Here is a 17,099-nt window from a genome sequence, read left to right as displayed (position 1 = left end):
TTCTGGGTGACAGTGTTCAAGTGTGTGTATACTGCTGGTAATTTCATTACTCACTAAATATTTTCAACATTAATACTCTCTCCTGCTCCAAATTGAAGATATTTTACCTTCCAGATTTAATTTGACTTTTCTGTCATTTGCTCTGTTTTCCTTTTAGAGATGTTCATACTAGTCAGTTATTCCCAGCCATCTAAAGCTGTCTTCCTTTGTAAAGATCACTTTCTGAAATCCTAGCACTATTTTAACTTGAAGAATGCTTAATAATTTTAACTGTTCCAAAAGCAAAGTTTATTTGTCCTTGTCTTGACAGCAAGTATCTCATTATATAGCCCTGAACTTTTAGTCCATATAAAATTTGTATTTCTAATCTTCATAATCAGGTTTCTTGGCTTGATTGTGGAGCTGAGATGAAATTAACTTGCTGTGAATCATGACAAACCTTAAAAATTATTTACTTGGATAACCTTTGTTCAAATGAAGTTCAAAGAAGTTCAAAGAGGCAACTGAAAACTGCAGAATCCAAATCCAAAATAAAAGCCCATTCATTTATTTCTTTTAGAAAATATCTGGTTCGTTGAATGGTATGAAGGCCCCAGGGTGACCAGGACAGCATGTTGGGTTTGCACAGTCTCTTTTCTACAGGTCCAGGATGCATCAACGACTAGAAACAAAGCCTTCTCTGTTACACTAAGACAGGTGTATTCACCCCTTGAATGTCTTTCTGTCTTTGCTGCTCTTTAAGGTACTCACTTGACATCTTTTATGTCACCTCTGCTACTACTCTATGAGATATTGCCCTCCAGCATAGGTTTTAATGATTCCCTCCAGGACGCACAATAAATTGAGAGTCAAGTTGTACCAGAACATTTTTAGCTAATTATTTTAGTGTCCTTTTAGCACCACACGTTCCTGTTTTAGTAGGAAATTGAAAATATGGATGAATAAAAAATAGCCCCTTATGGAAATGAAAAATTAGAATCAGTGTAATTTTATTATCCATGTAATGGAGGTGAATCTTCTCTGTAGGATAATGTAGTCACCTGCATCATGTTACAAAAGAGATTATATAATGACAGGAAGATTGAGAAAATAAGGTAATCAATCTTTACTTAGACTAGCATGTCAATTGAAACCTGACTATTTTCTCACAAGACATCCTGCAGTCTGGAAAAGAATGATGTTTGCTGAGGAGGCACAGGCAGCCTTGCCTCTTTGTTGTACAGCCAAGCAGCTAAAATCAGGTGGAAACCTCCCTTGAATAGTTATGCACAGATCTTTGTGTGTTGATTTGAGTTTTTTAATGATTGATGAACACGGCTGCCATTTGAATCCTCATTTGGCTTCAGCAGTTCTTTACACAAATGCATAAATAGGACTTTCTTAACAGCTGGTTTTTCTGTTTGTTTGTGTGTCAGAATTGTGTGTCAAAGTTGCTATGCTTTAATAAATTCTGTTGCTATATGCCTTCATGTACCTGAAAAGACTATCACCATTCCAATGAGTTTGGAATACTAAAAAGATTTTAAAAGGAAGATACAGAAGTGTGTGCTGTATGTCACAGTATTGACAAAATAATGCTAGAGGGAAAGTAATTTTATCCTGGTCAGATTTTTTTTGGCTGCATTAGTACAGTGCTGGTACATTAAGATTCAGATTTGCTAAAAAGAGTGATTTTGATTACATCCCACAACAGGCTAATCATCAAAAGATAATAAATGACACCCAAGCTAAAAATTCAGAACAAACAATATATTTAGTGTATTACATATGCTTTGCAGATCACAGAATTGTTTCAGCACAGGTAAATCCATGAACATCATATCTAATAACATTGATCAGGGGTGTAGATGACGCATATGAGTAAGTGTTTTATTAGATCAAGACTTCTCAGAAGGTCAAAGGTAATCTGTATCTTCAGAACAATTTTATAATTTAAATATATTTTGATATATTTTCAATTTTAAAGTAACTATCCCAAAGTAAAAAAAAAAAAAAAAAAATTTTACAGTGAACATTTGATTTTTTTTGTGTAGCTTTTGATCTGCATGAGTTAGTTCCTATCACAAAAAATACCAAGGTACAATTTTTATTCCTAGTTTGGTATTGAACAAATCTTTTAAACAAGAGAAAAAATAAAAAAGCTAGGCTGTTACAGAAACAAGTAGTGCTAGGCCTCACCGGCGATGGTCAGAAAGTATATAGATTATTTTTTCTAAGGTCAACATTATTCTCTTTCAAGTCAGGAATCTAAACAAGCTAATAAATGAATAAATAATGAGCTATCCTGTGGAAATGAGTTATTGCACAGAAAATGCCTTCAGGACAAAACTCACAATAGTATGGATGTGTGAAATGATAGTCTGAAACAACTTGTGAGTTACATTTTTTGAAAATTTATAAATGCTTGGGATGAATGATCTTTGGTTTACCAGTATGGGGTTAATCTGACATTTTTAAAGCAAATAATGTTTTATGTTAAGATTTAAATTAAGCTCTTATTTTTCTGAAAGGAGATATTATATTCCTATAGATATTGTGCTTGTTATACTTCTAGATTCATATAACCTAGAGTGAAGTGCAAGAGCATACATATCATAAGGTGGAAAGAATTTTTCAACAGCTGAAGAAAGGCACCTCTACCACTTACTCAAGACTAGTAATTCATGAGCATGCAAAACATTATTTTTTAATGACGATTCATTTTCAAGATGAATAAAGACTTTTTATCCAAAAATTTGTTAACTTAACAATTTGGTTTTAATTTTTTTGCGTGGGTATGCCTTAGTTTCATTTGATCCAATATATATTATTTCATGTTAGAAGTTATATAACAATAGTATAGATGAGCTACTAGAAAATTGGATGCATTTATCAGTACTGCCTTATACCATCTTGAGATTTACTATGCCTAATTTAATTCATATTATGATGAAAATAAAGGGTTTTAATCTGAAGACAAGTGGATTATTTAGGTACATTTATATATCTTCTGCTCATTTTATGCATGCCTATTCATAATATCAATATACTATTTTTATATGCATCTTCAGAAATATTTTTTTCTCCTGTTCCAGGGACAAAAGCAAGATTAAAGACAGCTTTATACAGCCTGGATAAGTTAGTATAATCACAGCACCCACATTCCAAGACTGGTCATTTTGTGTCTTTTACTTTAAAACAAATAAGTTGTGTTTGCACTGTGATTTTATTAGAGCACAAAGTATGGTTTTGTCAGGGATTTATCTATGAAAAAGAAAGAGTCTTGGTATCAAAGCAAGATGAGTTCTTTCCTTAGTAGGAATGTGCTTGTTTCTGTTTTGTTTTGATGGGGTTTTTTTGGTGGTTGTTGTTGTTATTTAGTTGGGTTTTTTTTTGTTTGTTTGTTTTAAATTAGTACTAATGAGACTGTTCCCTTCTGTATAGAAAAGGAAATTATAATTTGGATAAATATTGTATTTTAAGTGATTTTCCAGGGAGAAATATATTAATGTGGATGGGTGTTCATTAAGAAAATGCATGGTGACATCTAGTTACCTTGGACTGTGATTCTCACTACTTGGTAAAAGTTTAAAACTTAGAAAACATTGTACATTTGTATTCTCTCCTCTTTGTTTCCATGCTTTCTCCTTGATTCTGCAGCTTCTGTACTCCAACCTGGGGGCTAGAGCCTCCCCTCAGAAGATGTCAAATTCAAAGTTTTCTGGCCAAGGTTAGGACTGATCCTCAGTTTCCATTCTACTTCAGGCACTAGGCTGTTATTTAATGTGAACCACCTCTCTCTCTGGCTGTCATTTTGCATAAAAATGGCCTTGGGGTCGCTGTGTTTTTCTTGTATGGATGATATGTGCATGTCAGATGTCTTTGAAAAATCAGATCAGTTTGGGCCTGTCAGTGAAGTGTCTGCCTGGTTTGAAAATGTCCAAACAGCCTGAGGTTTCTGAAAAATCTTTAAAGCTTAGATCTGTCAGCTTTGTGGTATACATGGCCCTGAAAAACTATAAAATCTAGAGAATTAACCTTAATAAAATTATCTACAATTCCTTACATTCCTTACCAATAATTTTCTGGAATCACAAACTTGGATTTAGCTATTACAATTATATTTAAGCTGTACTTTATATATTACCAAGGGCTTTTAGATTTTTTGGGGGGTGGGTACTACTTTAGAGAGTCACACATATTCGTGTATTTGATATGATGCTTGTATTTTCCACTTATTGGACTGGCATTACTGACTACTGCTACTTTTATTATACTAATGAAAATATAACTAACTAAGATGACAAAGACAATTAGAAACTGTGTATGGAATTATTGAATAATCATTTATTTATTATGTTTAGTATGTAGTAATATCCTAGAAAGTGAATATAGATGTTTCTTAATAAGGTCTTTGCAATATTCATTATTTCAAAGTCAGTTGCATTCATTACAGTGGCTAATTCTTCTTTGCAAATACAGAGACACACATATATATTAAACCCTTCCCAGTTAATTGCAACTTTAATTTGAACACTTTGGGGATTAAGGTATTCAATTATTAGTTCCATTTTTGAAAGTCAGCCCTTTTATTTTGTGTTTCGTTGTTCATTTTGTTTCATTCTCAGCTAAATTACAAAATAGGGCTGTCTGCTTTGATAACAAATTTTGAAATGTATTTAACATTTCAAAAAATTTTGCACTTTATATTTATATGTTCATTTAATGGGATTGTAAAGACTACAGTCTAAAAAGACTGTTCACTTTGGCACCATTTCAACAGACTTGTTTTGGTTTGAATCTCTTCTGCGTTACAGCGAATTTTGCCCATCCTATGAAACTCCACTTGTGATCAAAATTAATTAATCTCTAGAATAAACAGTAATACATTCCACTAATTCTCTATGGAGCTGTATGTATTAAACATAAATATGGACTTTAATAATGTAATCTGTCAAAGTCAAGCAGACTGTATTGATGACAAGGTACTTGGCTGTTTACTCAAACCTGAATTGCCAGAAAATTTTAAAAGTTCTGCAAGTTGGGATTCCCAGCCAAAACAGCACCTGTGAATACAATGGAAATAGCTCTTCAGAGTAATTTCAATTTTATTGACCAGATTACTTTGCTTAAAGGAAAACCAAAATGAGATTAGTGGAGGAAAATTTCTCATAGCATTATATTCACTATTAAAAATAAAATAAATCCCAAAAACCAAAAGAAAACCAAAAAATATAAACCCCAAACAAAAATGATGGGAGAAAAAGGAAAATATGAACAGTTTACCTTGCAAGTACCTTTGGTGAAAATAAATATTAGAATAAAACACAGACAAGGACATTTAGCTGTAGTGCTTTCTATGATTTTTTTCTTTGTGGTAGAAATTCCTATATATGCCTGTAATACTGCTGTGTTTGCAGTTCTGTAAACATGCAGCTTAAGCAAAGATAACTGTGTCAGCAGTTGATTGCAGATCAATATTTCCACAGTACTGCTGAGTGCTGAATTAAGAAAGTTGTCTATTTCAGAGATAAATAATGCTGATGACTGAAGTAAAGCTGAATTTATCTGGGAGAAAGATCAGTCTTGGAGACAGCTAAAATCTGTGTGTGTAAAATTTTTATTTTACCTCCTCTGTAGCCATGCAATAACAGAAATGAAAGATTTGCAGCATATGAGCAATACTAGAAACATGAAATAAGTGTGTTTCTGGAAGAGTTAGTGCATTCTTTATTTGCATTTTTCATTATATTTAGCTTATTTACTGAATATTGAAAAAACCAAGAAAAATATCTTCCTGTGGCAAACCTATAAAACAATAAGGGTGTCTGTCTTTGTCCTCGACATATTTATAAATTTTCCAGTAAAGGAAAACAAAGGAAGTGGTTCACGCAATCCTGGCAAAAATCTGGCAGTTGTGAAAACAACTTTTTTTCTTTTTACTTACTATTGCTTTTCATCAAAGGCAGAATCAACATGAAAAACTAATGAAAAATCCCTATAATAAACTGGATACATCCCTGAGTAATAATTCTTAATATCATTCAGTTGACTTAATAAATTGGCATGGAGGCTTACCTTTAAAGCAAACCTTCAGCTTTTGATACACTGCATTGTCTCCATGATAATGCTGTCCTAGATGTACAAAGACATTGAATCAGTAAGTAGACAAACTTTTTTGTTCATTGATATTGTTAGCAAATTAAGAGAGTGAAAATACTTCAGTGTACAGTGAGCAATGTGTTATATCTGGGGATCCTAATCTATACACAGTAATTGGGGGCATGAGCTGAATAAACCAACTCTCAAAATTCAGATCCAAAAGATACTTACTAATGTGAACATATGGCAAGAAATATGTATATATAACTGTATATCCTGAAGGCTATCTCCAGGTATTTCATGCTTACATGATCTCTATGAAACCTGTATTTATTAATACAACAACCTCCAAAACAGGTCTTTCCCAATGACAGGCTGGTATTTTAAGTGCTGCAACAGAAGCCCAAATTGCCAACAGTTCATAATTCTTAGTTAGGATCTACTGTCCCATATGGTAAACAAAGTTCAACAGTGGTGCCTGGAATATTGTCACATGTTTATCAAATTTCATAACTAATATGAATGTATTTTTTACTGGTGCTACAGTCAATAATAATGAAGTAAAAATGTTTGGTGGCAAAGTAAGGTTTTTCCCCTTTCTCTGCCTTCCCTGATGGGGAAAAGTGCAGATATCACTTTTCACTTCACATCTTTTGCATAAAAGCAGGAAAATATTAGGTATTTGTGTTTGGTTTTTGGGTTTTTTTTTTGGGCGGGGGTTTTTGTTGTTGTTGTTTTTTTGTTTGGTTTGTTTGTTTGTTTTTCTAATAGAAGCTGCAAAAAAAGCCCAACTAATTGAAGTCCACAGCTTTATGAAAAACAATTGCCAAAGGAAAGAGACAGTTAAAAGTGTGATAGGTAAAGCCTGATGGTGAGGTGAACTCATACAGTGCTATGAATCATTATGAATGGAGCTTATGCAGTGCTATAGGGTAGAAAGGAGATATTTCCCATATGGCAATGTTCGGTGTAATGGAAACAATTGGGTTTAACAACTGAAAACTTCTCCAAAATATTAGTAGTGGTGGCCTGAGGGTAGGCATCATAAAATTCCCTTCTGCATGAGTTTCAGAGAACAGGTTCTACAGATGCCAACAGATATGGCTGAAAAAATATCTGTGAGAAAATAGTAGGCTGAAGAGTGAAAAATTGATGCTGAGCGGTAGTTTGTAAATGTGTCTAAAAACTGATGAGCTCTGGACCCTTGCAGCCCCGCTGAGCCCACAAGTGCAGATGAGTTCAGAATGTCCATAGTCTGCTGTCTCTACCTAAGGTCAGCAGTAAACACCAGCATGAGCAATGTGTTTGTGTAGTTTAGGGCACATCCAAGAAGCCAATGGGTGTCATATGCAGATAAGTGCTTCAGAATTACATAAACACCTGATGAAAGAAGGACCTTCTTGAAGGACTTTCAGGAAAACACCCCAGCAGCCACACTGTGACTTCTGCTTCTGTGCTAACAGCTATGGCTGGCCTGTCAGTCGTTGCTCAAAACAAGTGACAATCAATAATTGTGAGTATGCATCTCTGCATGCCTGCCTGTGCTAATGGGAAGGGGCATGTGAATGTATTGTACAGACAATTATCTGCTCTTAATAACAACAGCTTAATTAAAAGGTGTTCTAGTAAATATTGGTTGTAATTTGTGTCTCTCCTAATTAGATCCCCTTTAACAGAGAAAAGGGTTTTACAACAGGAAATGAGTCTTTCATGCTTTTTGGAGAAAGAAGGGTCAAGAGGTTGGCATGAAGGTTTTAAAGGTGAAATTGAGATTAGTGTCTGTGAGAAAAACAGCAGAAGAGATGAAAGGGGAGGTAATAAAAAGGTTATGAAAGATAAAAATTGTTGAACTGATTCAGTGGTCCAAGAAAAGTATCTTATCCTCCCATCCACTCAGTTCACAGACCCTTATCAGAAGCAGAGTGTTGAACAAAACCTCCTTTCTCTGAGATTGAAATCTACAAGAATAATGAGGAGAGAACTGAAGGAGACTAACTACTTGTCAAGTGGCCTGTACATACCTTAATCAGAAAGCTGCTACTTTATTTATTTATTTCAACAGAAAGCTATGTAATCCTACTTGAACTTTTAAACTAAGCATACTGTGTTTCTGGATTCCATTTTATGGAGGCTAATACGTGACATATTAAAACTTAAACTAGACCAAAATATAGAACTTAAAATGCATCATCCTGCTGTATTTTGAAAAGAATACAATCTCTGCATGATTTTTTTCTTGTATTTGGAAAGGAGAAAAAAAAAGATTTTGATTTCAAGCACTTGTCCCCACAATGTCCTACAACGATGGAATGAAATTGGTATCAATCTTTTAGAAACAGTAATTTCACAGCCTGGCCTGAGTAATACCTGGTTAGGGCCCATCATCTGGACTAGAACAGGAATAACTGTGCTGTCACAAAGCACAGACTATGATGGTAATCACTTGGAGACAGAGTGTACGAAACGTATCAAAGCTCAGAGAACATACTTAGAATTTTACTCTGCTTTAAAACAGTGATAGATGGGAGGTTTTTATGTCCTTACATAGCAATTTCACAGTAAAGCTCTCCAGATGGCTTTAAACGCTGCTGAAAAGAAAAGAGGTCAATACTTTATACTGATCCATGGATGGTGGCAAATGTGGAGCTGATTGCAGCAATGGAATCAGACCGACTGGCAGGGCAGATACAAACACATCTGAGCTGCCACACTGTGACAAGGTATTGCCTGGGTGACAAGATATTCTCCCACATGGAGAACCTGGCTGTGAAAGTGTGCCACGAAGATGTTAATGTACCTGAATATGGCCACTGAAGATCACCAGAACAGCTAACACGTGGTCAGGCTGATGAGATTAAGGTGTTTCAAGTGGATCTGCACTACCAACATAATGGTGAATTATTTCTAGGTCAGTGGGCCCATGACCACTTAGGCCACTAAGAAAGAGATGTGACATAGAGAGGGGCTTGTGATTGAAACATGGACACAATCCCAGAAGTTATACATGGATGTGAAACATGTGCTGAAATTAAGCAAGTCAAGAGTTTAAAGACTGTCAGGTATGGAGGATGATGGCTGAAATATGAGTAGGTCTGGCAGATTGACTATATTGCACTCCCACAACCTACAAGTACCATGTCCTTACAGTGGGGAAAGCAACCACTGGAAGCCTGGAAACATGTGCTGTGTCCCATGCCACCACCCAGAATAATATCCTGGGCCTTGAAAAGTCTTATGGTGATATGGTACTCCATAATTGGATGGGGTTATAAGCAAGCGTCTATATTGTACTTAGTTGCCAGCTGGGGTTAAACTATGACAGAACTACATGCTGTAAATTATCTTCTGAGGAAAATTTTTTTTCAGACTTGCAATACGTATTAATGTAATTGAATTTCTTTCAGATTACTATCTAATGTAATGTTTTATACAATTTCAAAAGTGATGGGGGGGTTGGGTTTTTTTGTGAATTAGTATGGTTTTTATATCGGAATTATGAAATTGGGCATCTGTTTGTTGTTACCTGAAATTTTTTTGTCAAGATTTTGAAAGTTCATGAGTATGTTTAACCTCAGAAGCATGTTTCTTCAGCAAATATTTGAAATTAGAATTTTTTTTCTCATTCCACTTTAATAACTATCAATTAAAGGGTATAAAACATCTCTGCATGGTTCTTAATTAAAGAAATTAGATTAAAAATATGTAAGAAAACACTGCTTATGCAAACAGGTTTTCACTGTGGTTGTAGACAGAAACTCTAGAAAAAAGAATATAAAAATAAGAGCATTTTTCAAAGTATTTTAATACTTATTGCATATGGTTTATTTCTTCACATATTTAACATAGCTGTGTTTTTTTCAAATGTACACCAAAATTGTTAACATGATAGAAAACAGCATTTCAAATACTATGATAGATTTTCTGAAGGATTATAGGAGATAGAAGGGTATAAATAAGATTAAGCAAATGCCAGGTTTTATACATTTCTTTTTTTTTTTTTTTTCCAGAATAGTCATAGACTGCTAACTGTTAATTGGCTTTATGTAGCTGCTCTGATGCTGGTTTTTTCCTTCAGAATTTCCAATGTAGATTTTGCTCCTGCTGACAGACATCTGCTCTGGGAAGGTTGCCATAACACTATTTAAAATAACAAAGCGTAATTTATTGGTACAAATCAGGAGAAAATACATCATAACAATTGTAAAAACTTTGCATTGTTGAAGTTTACTTCATGGGGTAAGGACACTTTAGGGTATCTGTCAATTATTTATATGTAACAATGAAGAAACTGTTAATGCAGAGATCTGAGTTCATGGCTGAGAAATTTGGCTAGAAAGTAGACTTGCTTGCCAAAACATTTTGCTTCACCACTGTCCTCAGGTTGAAGACTAACTAAGTAGAATACTAAGTCTCTTCAGCCAAAGATGCTAGTCATTTCCCACACAGCTCCCAAATCTGCAAGGAGTAAAAAACCTTGTATTTTCTCCCCAACTTGGGACAATAGTTATGGCTTGCACCCTTAAAAACATTCCAAGTCATATAACACATTCATAGCATGATGATCTATTTAATTTTACTGAAGAAACACATTTCTTTGCTATATAACTAGCTTGAGAAGCAGTTTAGAAATTTACGAGAATTAAAATTAGATGAAAATTAGGACATCATTTAATTTCCAGCAGTAAACCGAACATGAAAAAAATTATTAATAGATTAAAAGGTGGATGATTCAGCTTGGAATTTCATTTTGCAGCTGAAATATTTTAGAGTTTCATTTTACTTAAACAAAAAATATTTTGATTTCTCTCAGAAGTTTTCAAACACATAATCAGTTTTTCTTTCTGTCTTCTTTTATTTACCTCTGCATTTACTGCATATCAAATTTCAATATATTATATGTATTTTTGTGTGTTTTAATTCTCTTTCTTTTTGAGTAGAAGAGCAAAGGATGAACATTTACAACTGTACCGTATATACTCATTTGGAAAAAAAAAACAAACAACCAACCAAAACTTCCCACCAATCAACCAAAAGGAAAAAAAACAAAAAAAACCCCAAAGATCTTAGAGTTGTTAAACATAGAGAATAAATGAAACTAAGGATCACATTGGTAACAGAAGCTAAACATACATGTCCTCAATTAAAATATGAGTAAATTAAATTCTGCACATTAAAGTTTACAAAATCTCTAGCTTTGAATTGATAATGTCTAGTTTTCTTAGTAGAACAGGAATGCTATGCATATATATGTATATGTGTTAGATCTAGTACTACTGTTTATATACACTATTTGGAATTAATAATTTTGCTCTTGTATCTCACAGAATGAAACAGAATTTTGTTTTTGAACTACAAGTGATTTAAGTGTTCTTCCAAATTCCTGTTCCACCATACCATACCATACCATTGAAATCTCTGGCAAACTCTCCATATAAATGTAGTCATAAATAGCATAGATTCTACGTGAAATATTAATAGTGTATCTAATTATTTGCAAGTCAGATGCCTGAGAACAGGGACACAAGAAAAAGCTTCCTTAGTGAAAAAAACTCTAGAGCTGAAGAAATATAGTTGCTTTAGGGAAATCTAGGTGCTCTCCTCAGGGCTTCATTTTATTGTTCTTCAGATCAATAATTTCATGTTGTGGTTTTAAAGAGGAGGTAGGATTCATTTTCTTCTTTAATAACCCAGTGGAAGATTTTTTTATGGAATTTAATTTTACATATATTCCATGCTTTTTAGAGTTTGATTTTTTTTCCCGAGAACTTGAATATGTGGTAATCAGAAGTATTAGGCAAATATTTCAAATGCAGACACTGTGGCAATAAGCCATATTGAGAAAATAATTATATCCTTTGGTATTTTTTTGTTAATTTAATGCAATAATTTTGTTTTAGTAATATGCTGATTTAAAGCAAAGGTTGCCTTGTTGCCCAGACATATATCTCGTTAACTAAACCTTTTTCTATATTTTTTTAAAGATTATGGTCAATCAAATAAAAATTAGAGTCAATTTGAGTGTCTTAAAAATATCTACAGTTGCTACTAAAGCCGATAACCAAAAATTGCGTCATTTATTCTGGCTGCTTTGTTCCCAACCCTTAATATTAATGTTCTGATAACTTTTCTGCTAAAAAAGCATATGATTTTTAAAATGGAAGTTGGTAAATGTGTGTTCTCATGCTTACAAATATGTCTGCATGGTTTGGTAGAAAAATCAGTACATGCACCTAATAAAAAATTCAGAGTTAAATGCAGAAAACTGAGTTGTATTCTTTAAAATTGTGTAATATCTGAGCATACATATATTTATTTTCTTATACATTTTACAGTGAATTTTTGACAAATAGGTGTCTCAGCTAACAAATCCCAGTCAACTTCAGTATGGTTCATTACTGGGGATGGATAATCCTCCTTCTCTTTTATACATTGATTTGGTCATTTGACAGTAATTACAAAACTACTTTCTTGCATATGAATTGTAGCCTAATTAAACTGGCCTGCAGGCAGCCACAGCAATGATGCTGGTTAAGCAGCATTTTCTACATTCCCAAATGCTACAATGTTCTTTTTGCTTTTGCTGATTTCATGCATTTTCTGCCAAGTTAAGCTACCAAGGCAATGCTGTAGGGGAAGTTTTCACTGAAAATGCATTCTTCCTAGGTCTCTTACAGAAATTAACAAAGGAGCTGGCTGTCCAAATCCGGTAATATTTCAGCTAATCAGTTTAATTGATTACAGATTTCATTGAATACATATGTTATTGATTACAGAAAAGTTGTGATTTTTTAAGTAAAAGTGAATACATTCTGGAGATCTTTAATATTTTGCTTTGCATTTTGATCCTGTGAACCACTAAGCATAAAAGCCCCTCAGTACCCTCAGCTGTTGATCTCTCTGGAGGCCTTCGTTTGGAGACAGGTTACTTGCCTTAAAACAGATGTTCTAAAGTTAGTAACTAAAGGTTAATATTATACTAGTAAATTGCAGCATTCTTTAGCATGTTGTTTGAATAGATAATAATGAGATATAAATTTAAATTACATTCTCAATATATCATTAGTAGGAATAATTGTTATGTGGCATACCTGTGAAGCTTTTTCTACCTCTTTTGAGGACATTTGCAAGAGTGTAATTGGCAGAGAGTTTCTGTTTATTCCTTTGTAAAGCTAGGCTGTATTGTCAAGCCTTTAGCCAGAAGGTTGAGGGTAATAATTCTTCCTCTGTATTCAGCATGTGTTCACATCTTCTAAATGAGTTGAACATGCCCATTTTAAGATGGATTTGATCATTAGGGCCACTTTTGAAATGGTTTCTCTCCTTTGTCTGTTTAGAACCACATTGTACTGTGTCCAATAATCTTCATGCTGATTAACAATGTGCTGGTAATTCAGAATATGTGCACATGTGAAGAACAGTTTATTTTCTGAAGTTTCTTTTAACACAAGTTCACTTATTTGTGGAGACACATGTACCATGTAAATAGAATTCTTTATTCTTTCATCTGCCAATGTACCTTATTTATGTTGGTTTTTATTTTTAAAGAACATGTAATTTATTTTTAACCCAAATAGTTAAGCTTGTTTTATTTTGGCATATTGAAAATAAATATAAAGGTTCTTTGAAATGAAAACATGGCTTTCTTTCAGATTTGTTGCTATCTTTTCCAGTTTTTCCCTTGAACCCTTTAAGGCCGTATTTTCAGCTAGCATTAATGGATTTTGACCAATGTGGGCCATCAATACTAGATCAGTATCAGCTGACTTTACCAGCCTCACAAAAATTATAGTTACAGTTTTTCTCTCTGGTCCAAAAGGACAGTAAATACTGTAGGTGTCAGATTGCCACTTCCTGAACACAGTTTTCATTCTTCTTTTTATAGATTCTCCAGCAATAATCATCCATCTTCTGTGAATGCTGGAAAAGATCTTTGAATCCTTTCCTGTGTGCTGTGCTGAATGCAGCACAGGAGATATATGTCAGTTATGCCAACATATGGTCCTGCAGAAATAAATTCCAGTTTCTACACTGGGAACATGACAGACAATTTTTATTCTTCAGGAGAACTTGTCCTTGGGTTCTGTGGTATTCAATGTTTGTTTGTTATATTCCCTTTCTTTTTTTTTTTAATTTGGTTTTAGTTTGTTTGGATTTTTTGGGAGGATGAGGATTGCCCATTCAGTGTCTTCTTTGGCCATTTAGGGTCTTCCCCTGCTTGTCTTATTTTGCTGCATAGACTAATAGAGCATCTTGAATGCAGTTGACTTAGACTTCCTCTGAACTCACTGTCTTTTTCCCCTCATACAATTTGGTTTTGGCACAGAAAAAAAACAAAAACCCACCAACTTTAGATAGATTTAGAAAGTATATACATATTAAACAAAGAGGGGTTTTGCACCTATGTTCAGCACAATAATAAACAAATACATATACCTAGAAATATATGTCAGTTTTTCCTTAGGTTACTTTCTTTGCTGCACATTTTTCCCCCCGGGTTGGATCTTTCTTTCCAAGCTTTGTCTCTCAGTATTTTTCCAGATAATGTTACAAGCATAACAACTCTTGTAAGGGTGCATATTTAAGGTGTAGCTGTAAAATTTGTTCATTTAATTTGGGTGTGCTTTATTGGCTGACCTGTATCACTCAGATCAACATTTCTAGTGCTTTCTTCAATAGTTGTGTTTTTGTATACAGAGTGACTTCTGTTGCTCATATTGGCACGTTAACTGCATATCTAACTGAAACAGGTCCTTCCTTTGACCTGGTTCAATACTGTGGTGATCAGGTTTTTAGATATGCTATCTGCCATATCCTGCTGCACAATTAGGTTAATATCTGAATTCTTTAGTGTTTTAAATCATTGTAGCTGCTGCCTAGTGTGCCTAGCAGTCCGCTGGACGTGCATCTCCACGCAAACATGGTGATATCCTTGGGACTGAGGTGAATACTGTAACAATGGGTTAAGAGGAATATTTGTGTTTCCTCACAGATTTCTTCAATTGCTTTTCCTTACGTGTGCCGTTTTTTGTTTATTTTGGCTCAATAATCCTTGTGGGTCCTTTCCAAATCAGTTTATTCTGTGATTCTGTGATTTTAATTCCAAGTTTTATTCATAGCATTCAGCACTTGGAACAGTCACTGTTAGATAATGCTTAAGGACTGAATTGTGTTTTCTTTCACACAATTGTCTCTATTAAAATTTTCACTGTAATCCAAAACTGTAATTGTTTTTCATTTTTGTAATCCATATGGAACTGATTAGAAATAAAATTAGCACTCAAGTATTTCCTAATACAAGTGTATATGTAGAAACTAATCAGTACTTCAGATATATAATTAAGTAAATGGCTGCAAAAAAAGATCACTGAAGAGCAAGTCAACAGTTTGATTAAATTTTTGAGAAGCATATTAGCAAATGGGCAGAAATAATGTTTGTACTCTTTTACTTGCCATCTGTCCTCTTTATTCACTTCGGGTAATGTTCATTTCATTACTTGAGGGTACAGATATCACCTCAAGAAGGTGAATTAATCTATGGTTTCATTGTCAGAAATGTAGTACTCCTAAATTCCTCTAAAAAAACAACAGGTATGGGATATTTTCACCTTTGGCAAGCATAAAGAGTAAAAATCTCCAGACAAAACAATTAAAATCTATTAAAATTACAGAAAAAAATCCACCAAAAACCAGAAAGCAGGACCCTTTGAACATAAATGTCAGAAAATCAAAGTTCAAGGGGGAAAATCAAGTGCTTCATAGTATTTTTATATTCATAATATAATGCTTTTGGCAATGATAAAATTTATCTTCATAGTAACTTGTATGGTACTATGTTTCATATTTGTGAAAAAAACACTGCAAAAAGAAGGTCAGTTTAGTTGCTGAGCAGTGCTTACATGGCATCAAGGCCCTTTCTGCTTCTGTTGTGGTTTAGCCCCAGATAGCAGCCAAGCCCCTCAGACCTGCTAGCTCACTCCCCCACCAGCGGGATCAGCAGAGGAATGGAAAGGGTACAAGCTGGAAAACTCTTGGGTTGAGACAAAGTTCAATAGTGTGGCTAGCACAGGTCTTTCCCATGAGAAATCCTTTTGTGTTTTATCAATAAAGATAAGGTCTGGATGTTATTAAAAACAGTGTCCCAAGACTTGGACGGTGCAGACCTGGCCAGTCAGGCCTAGGGGGAGGTTTTTGACTGACCAATCTGGGTGACTTTTGAAAACTCCATATATATGATGAAATCAAAACAATAAAGGCCTTTTCCTTCTTGCCACTGAGAACTGACTTCCTTACTCTGCTAGCTGCTCAACAGCGACACAACAGGGAGAATGAAAGCCTCACACACAGGCAAAGTAAAACAAGGAATGAATCCACTCCTTCCTATGGGCAAGCAGGTGTACAGCCATCTCCAGGAGAGCAGGGGCCCATCACACGTAACTTTTCTTTGGGAAGACAAATGCCATCACTCAAAATACCCCCTCCTTTCCTCTTTCTTTGCCCCAGATTTATGCACAAAGCCAGTTCTATGACCTGATTAGACTAGAGGCCTCTGCCTGAGGAAAGGAAGAATGGACTCAGAAAAAAACCCCCACAATCAATGCCTGAAGTTTAAAGAGAATGTCAAATAATTTAAAAAAAAAGAATCCAAAAAAAGCATGAATGAGTCGAAGAAATTCTGTAGAATAGACTTAATGAGTAGACCTAAAATCAGTTAAAATTGTATTTTATGAAATTACTATTGTAACAAGGAGGAAAAAAAATACAGTATTATGTGAAAGAATGAGAAATGTGGTCTTGTCTGTACCATCCTCTATTGTAATTAGGTGAGTTCACTCTTTGCTTTACATTCTTCAGTTAAAACAATTCCTAGAGTAAATGGCACTTAATGTTCCCAACACTAAGCACAAAGTTTTTTTTTCTGAATAAATTTAAATATCTTGGTTGACAGAACAGGAAGTCTGAAGTTAGAACCCCTTACAGTTTAGAATTCAGTTATAGTTTCCCAAGGATATTTCTCATTC

General features: G+C 34.3%; 1 long non-coding RNA gene across 1 annotated transcript; it reads left to right on the top strand.

Moving 5' to 3' along the window:
• Positions 1 to 8,382: 8,382 nt before the first annotated feature.
• Positions 8,383 to 10,288, top strand: LOC146444616 (uncharacterized). The gene is made up of 2 exons (XR_014850024.1): positions 8,383 to 8,989; positions 10,157 to 10,288. It is a non-coding gene; the product is annotated as an uncharacterized LOC146444616 (long non-coding RNA).
• Positions 10,289 to 17,099: the final 6,811 nt, after the last annotated feature.

The sequence above is a fragment of the Lichenostomus cassidix genome, chromosome 1, assembly GCF_008360975.1.
Source record: "Lichenostomus cassidix isolate B80296 chromosome 1, HeHo_3.0, whole genome shotgun sequence".
NCBI lineage: Eukaryota > Metazoa > Chordata > Aves > Passeriformes > Meliphagidae > Lichenostomus > Lichenostomus cassidix.
Note: the sequence above shows the minus strand (reverse complement) of the source record. Positions and strands in the feature narration are given on the sequence as shown.